This window comes from Chlorocebus sabaeus, chromosome 8 (genome assembly GCF_047675955.1).
Source record: "Chlorocebus sabaeus isolate Y175 chromosome 8, mChlSab1.0.hap1, whole genome shotgun sequence".
NCBI classification, from domain to species: domain Eukaryota; kingdom Metazoa; phylum Chordata; class Mammalia; order Primates; family Cercopithecidae; genus Chlorocebus; species Chlorocebus sabaeus.
The window spans coordinates 111,797,851-111,804,229 of NC_132911.1; the positions used below are offsets into that span (position 1 = coordinate 111,797,851).

Sequence of the window (6,379 nt, forward strand, 5' to 3'; positions counted from 1 at the left end):
CTTAAGCTGATAAGCAACTTCAGCAAAGTCTCAGGAATCAAAATCAATGTGCAACAATCACAAGCATTCCTATATACCAATAATAGACAAACAGAGAGCCAAATAATGAGTGAATTCCCATTCACAATTGCTACAAAAAGAATAAAATACCTAGGAATACAACTTACAAGGGATGTGAAGGACTTCTTCAAGGAGAACTACAAACCACTGCTCAAGGAAATCAGAAAGGAAACAAACAAATGGAAAAAACTCCATGCTCATGGATAGCAGGAATCAATATCGTGAAAATGGCCATACTGCCCAAAGTAATTTATAGATTCAATGCTATCCCCATCAGGCTACCACTGACTTTCTTCACAGAATTAGAAAAAACTACTTTAAATTTCATATAGAATCAAAAAGAGCCTGTATAGCCAAGACAATCCTAAGCAAAAATAACAAAGTTGGAGGCATCATGCTACCTAACTTCAAACTATACTACAAGGCTACAGTAACCAAAACAGCAAGGTACTGGTACAAAAACAGATATATAGACCAATGGAACAGAACAGAGACCTCAGAAATAAGGCCACACGTCTACAACCATCTGACCTTTGACAAACCTGACAAAAACAAGCAATGGGGAAAGGATTCCCCATTTCATAAATGGTGCTGGGAAAACTGGGTAGCCATAGGCAGAAAACTGAAACTGGACCCCTTCCTTACACCTTATACAAAAATTAAATCAAGATGGATTACAGATTTAAAAGTAAGACCTAAAACCATAAAAACCTGCGAAGAAATGATAGGCAATATCATTCAGGACACAGGTAGGGCAAAGATTTCGTGACTAAAACACCAAAAGCAATGGCAACAAATGCCAAAATTGACAAATAGGATCTAATTAAACTAAAGAGCTTCTGTACAGCAAAAAAAACTATCATCAGAGTGAACAGGCCTACAGAATGGGAGAAAATTTTTGTATCTAGCCATCTGATATAGGTCTAATATCCAGAGTCTACAAAGAACTTAAACAAATATACAAGAAAAAAACAAATAACCCCATCAGAAAGTGGTCAATGGATATGAACAGACCCTTCTCAAAAGAAGACGTTGAGTCTGTCAACAAACATATGAAAAAAAACTCATTAGCATTGGTCATTAGAGAAATGCAAATCAAAACCACTGTGAGATAACATCTGACACCAGTTAGAATAGTGATCATTAAGAAGTCAGGAAACAACAGATGCTGGAGAGGATGTGGAGAAATAGGAACACTTTTACACTGTTGGTGGGAGTGTAAATTAGTTCAACCATTGTGGAAGACAGTGTGGCAATTCCTCAAGGATCTAGAACCAGAAATGCCATTTGACCCAGCATTCCCATTACCGGGTATATACCCAAAGGATTATAAATTATTCTTCTATAAAGACACATGCACACGTATGTTTATTGCAGCAGTGTTCACAATAGCAAAGACTTGGAACCAACCCAAATGCCCATCAATGACAGACTGAATAAAGAAAACGTGGCACATATACACCACGGAATACTATGCAGCCATAAGATGAATTCATGTTCTTTGCAGGGACATGGATGACGCTGGAAACCATCATTCTCAGCACACTAATGCAGGAACAGAAAACCAAACACTGCATGTTCTCACTCATAAGTGGGAGTTGAACAATGAGAACACATAGACAGAGAGAGGGGAACATCACACACTGGGGCCTGTCAGGGGGTGAGGGGCTAGGGGAGGGATAGCATTAGGAGAAATACCCAATATAGATGACAGTTTGATGGGTGCAGCAAACCACCATGGCATGTGTATACCTGTGTAAAACCTGCATGTTCTGCACATGTATCCCAGAACTAAAAGTATCATTAAAAAAAAAAAAAAAAAGAAAAGAAATGTAGGCCAGGCACGGTTGCTCCCACCTGTAATCACAGCACTTTGGGAGGCCAAAGTGTGTGGATCACTTGAGCCCAGAAGTTCAAGGCCATTCTGGGCAACATAGAGAAACCCTCTCTCTACAAAAAATAAAAAATTAGCTAGCGTGGTGGCGCGTACCTGTATCCCAGCTACTTGGAAGTTTGAGGTGCAAAGATTGCTTGAGCTGGGGAGTTCAAGGCTGCAGTGCACCTAATGCTGTCACTGCAGTCCAGCCTGGGCAACAGAATAAGGCCCTGTCTCAAGAAAAAAAAAAAAAAGAAACAGGAAGGGAGGGAGGAAGGGGGTGAGGGAGGGAGGGAACAAAGGAAGGAAGGAAGGAAGGAAGGAAGGAAGGAAGGAAGGAAGGAAGGAAGGAAGGAAGGAAGGAAGGAAGGAAGGAAGGGTGATCGGGTGAAAAAGAAAGGAAAGAGAAGGGAAAGTAATGGAAAGGAAAGGAAAAGAAAAGAAAAGGAAGGACAAGAGAAGAAAGAGAAGAAAAGAGAAAGAAGAGAAAAGAAAAGAGAAAAGAAGTCTATGGAAAGTAAACTCATCTCAGGTCAGTCTCCCTAGGAGTTGATAAGACCAGAGTGGGTAGCTCATGGGATACCAAGAAGCCTAGGCCCAGAAATCCCCCATGCCCAAACTTCCCACACTTCGAGAGTGGTACAGACTGGACACTACTTCAGAAATGGAAAGGACCAGTACAGCTAGAACAAGATTGTCATGGCAGTGAGTGAATGGGAGGCAAGCATAAGAATGAGACTGGTGATCCTTCCGGCCTACTGCAGTTGGGGTTCAAAGATGGACTCAACTTAAATTTTAAAAAATAATTTTATAAGACATAAATATAAATAAAATACAAACTGTGCCTTTGAGGAATTTTAAGATCAATATGGAAAATAAGACAAGGTCATTAATACATTATAAATAAATAGGTCAGACATGGTGGTACACATCTGTAGTCCCAACACTTTGGGATGGTGAGGCAGGAGTATTGCCTGAGCCCAGGAGGTCCAGGCTGCAGTGAGCTATAATAGTGCCACTGCATTCCAGCCTGGGTGACACAGTGGGACCCTGTTTCAAATAAATAAATAATAGCATAACATAGCATAGCATAACAACATAATATCTGTGTCATTAATGATGTAAAAAAAATTACCTCTGATAGGAAGGATCAGTAACATCTTCATAGAGAACTGATAAAACATAAGAAAGAATAGTGAAACCCCACCTCTACTAAAAATACAAGTTAGCCGGTTATGTTGGCACACACCTGTAATCCCAGCTACTCGGGAGGCTGAGGCAGGAGAATCACTTGAACCAAGGAGGCAGAGGTTGCAGTGAGCCAAGATCACACCACTGCACTCCAGCTTGGGTGACAGTGAGACTCCTTCTGAAAAAACAAACAAAAAAACATAAGAAAGAAAAGGCTGGGTGTGGTGGCTCATGCCTGCAATCCAGCACTTTGGGAGGCCAAGGCAGGTGAATCACCTGAAGTCAGGAGTTCGAGACCAGCCTGGCTAAAATGGTGAAACCCTGTCTCTACTAAAAATACAAAAAATAAAATAAAATAAAATAAAATAAAAAGGCGTGGTGGTGTGATCCTTGCTACTGATCCCTGCTACTCAGGAGGATTAGGCGGGAGAATCCCTTGAACTTTGGAGATAGAGGCTTCAATGAGCCGAGATCATGCCACTGCACTCCAGCCTGGGTGACAGTAAGACTCTGTCAAAAAAAAAAAAAAAAAAAAAAAAAGAAAGAGAGAGAGAAGGAAGGAAGGAAGGAAGGAAGGGAGGGAGGGAGGAAGGGAGGGAGGGAGGGAGGGAGGAGAAGAAAGAAGGAAGGAAGGAAAAAAAGAAGGAAAGAAGGAAGGAAGGAAGGAAGGAAGGAAGGAAGGAAGGAAGGAAGGAAGGAAGGAAGGAAGGAAGGAAAGAAAAGAAAAGAAAAGAGAGAAAGAAAGAGAAAGACCGACCTCAGGTTGGGAAAGCAACATTCAATAGGCAGTCTATTTGGCTGGAACATACAACGTCTAAAGTGTCCTGGGAATAATAAAGTTAAAGATGAAAGAGGACATGTTGATGCTCTGAACAGAGCACCCAAAGGGATCCAAAGAGCTGACTTAGCAACATAGGAGACTCATTCCTGAGGCAGTGCTATCCTGCAAGGTGTCAAGAATTAGCTAGGACATAAATACAAGCTACCACGTTTTGTCCTCTTATAACAAATGGTAGAATCAGTCAACCTAAAATAAGACCGGCAACAGTTAAAGTGTGAGATCTTCAATTTTACCTGTGAGTGTTAGACTTAGTAAAAATATGGGTCTAAAGGGGGTTAAAAACATAGAAATGAAAGAAGCCATATTTGGCAATACTAGATGTGGAAAAAAGAACTAACTGATGAATCAAATTTCATTACAAAATTTTCACAGGAAAAGAGAACTCAACAAAAGTAAGAAAATAAGAATGAAAATGGAAATATTAAAAGTGGTTTCACTATACTCTGCAGAAAAGTGATCAGAAATTAAATTGATTTGGTGCAATTCACTCCAGAAAAAAAAAAAAATACTTTTTCAGCAAAAAATGCATTGCTGTGCAATAATTAGGATGAAATTCTCCACACTAGCACTACACCATGAGAATGGAAGCACTGCCCTAAATCAGGGATTTTATTTTATTCACTGATGAATTATCAGTGTCTAACCCAGTACAGGTCTCAGACTGACTTTTCCCATTTTATTTTACTGAGTTTATTCAACAGTTATTTACTGAGTCCTCACTGGGTAGCAAGTCTTCAATAATAGTCCCGGATAGAGCTATGAACAAGAGCTATGAATAGCTCGCTCTGCCTTTGAGCTCAAGATCTGACAGTGTCTCAGAATCCCCCAGGAAATCTCCCAAGCATGCTGTGCTGTCTAGAGAAGTCCACTAGGATTCTGAATCCACTTAATGTTCCTCTAATTCTCAACATATTAAAGCTGAAGCCACCTTCTCCAACTCAAGCGTTACAATGAGCATTGTAGACCAAGGCTTCATAATTGATTTGGTCTTTTCAAAATTCTCCTTTTTTACACTTATTTACCGAAAAAAAAAAAAAACAGCTTTAGTCTTTATTAAACAAAGGAAGTAGAAGACAGATAAGGGAACAGGTCATGACCGCTCCTTTCCCCTACACATATGCAGACTTACAAACACGGACGCACCCGAGTGAATGTCAGGGACTACCAGGGGACAGACTGATGGGCAGAGGGAGGCAGAACCCTCCGAGAATGGGCCTGGATCTCAGGGTGGGCTGAGACCTGGGCCAGGGCAGCTGTTCTGAGGGCTTATGCCTGAGCAGCTTGGAGATGAGGTCCTGGGGCTCCCACGGGCACAGAAGGGGGAATTTTAGGACCACCTGGATGATTCCCCCATAGGCCTCATTGTGTGTGGGGTTCCCCACCAGCGGCTCATAGCCCAGTACTCCGATGTACCACAGATCCACCTTCTCTGTGTGCGCGCGCCCCTCAATTGTCTCCGGGGACAGGTAGTCCAGGGCGCCACACATTTGTCTTCCTCTTCAGTGAGGGGGCGTGCACAAGGCAGCCTAAGTCGGCAACTTTCAGCTCGCTCTCCAGCCCTGAGAGCAGATTCTCTGGCTTTATGTCTGGGAGTCACCTTCTTCCCGTGGCAGTACATCAGCGCACCTGCCACCTCCCCGATGATGCTGGCTGTTCGTTTCCTGTCAAAGGTGCGGCTCTTCCGCAGCTCCTGGTACAGCTCCTCGCGGGTAGAGGTGACGGGGGCGTACTCTATAATTCAGTAGATTTTTCTCAGGTCATAAAAGTAGTTGTAGCAATTCAGTATGTTTGGGATGCTGAACGGGGGCCTGGATTTCTACCTGCCTGCGCAGCTGGTGCTCCCCACGCCCTCCTTCTCTATCTGAGACTTGAAGGCCTTGAGGGCCACGATGAAATGGCTTTTCTTCTTTCGAGCTAAGTACACAAGTGCAAACTTGTCTTTGCCCGGGGGACGCCCAGTCTCAGGGTCGTCGACCGTGAAGGGCCGCGTTAAGATGCTGCTTGTCCCACAGCTGTTCTCCACCACCTCATGGCAGGGGGTGCTGCGGGCTGTGAGTCTGCGCAGCTCAGGAGCTCACGCGCAGCTTCGGTGGGAATCCTTGGGAAGACTCGCGGGGGCAGGGTGCTCAGGTCGGCTGGAGCCGTCTGCTTGCCATAGGGCAGGGGTAACTGTTCTCCTTCTGGGCCATCCTTGGAGGGAAAGCAGGAGGAGAGCTGAGGCCCAAGGCACAGCTGCTCTCCCAGCCACCACAAACGACGGAAATCTGCCTTTAAAAAAAAAAAAAGGCAGCATTTTCATAATTTTTTCTCACTCCGGAAGTATTAAGCACAACTGTCTATAAAATTGTTCTGATGCCCAACTTAGTAAAAAGCTTGAAAAATGACTTTACAACAGCTAAATTAGAATTCAA

The 6,379-nt window shown here is 43.2% G+C and overlaps 1 pseudogene; it reads right to left on the reverse strand.

Annotated features, from left to right (window-relative positions):
- Window positions 1-5,073: 5,073 nt before the first annotated feature.
- Window positions 5,074-6,172, reverse strand: LOC103237286 (aurora kinase B pseudogene; annotated as a pseudogene).
- Window positions 6,173-6,379: the final 207 nt, after the last annotated feature.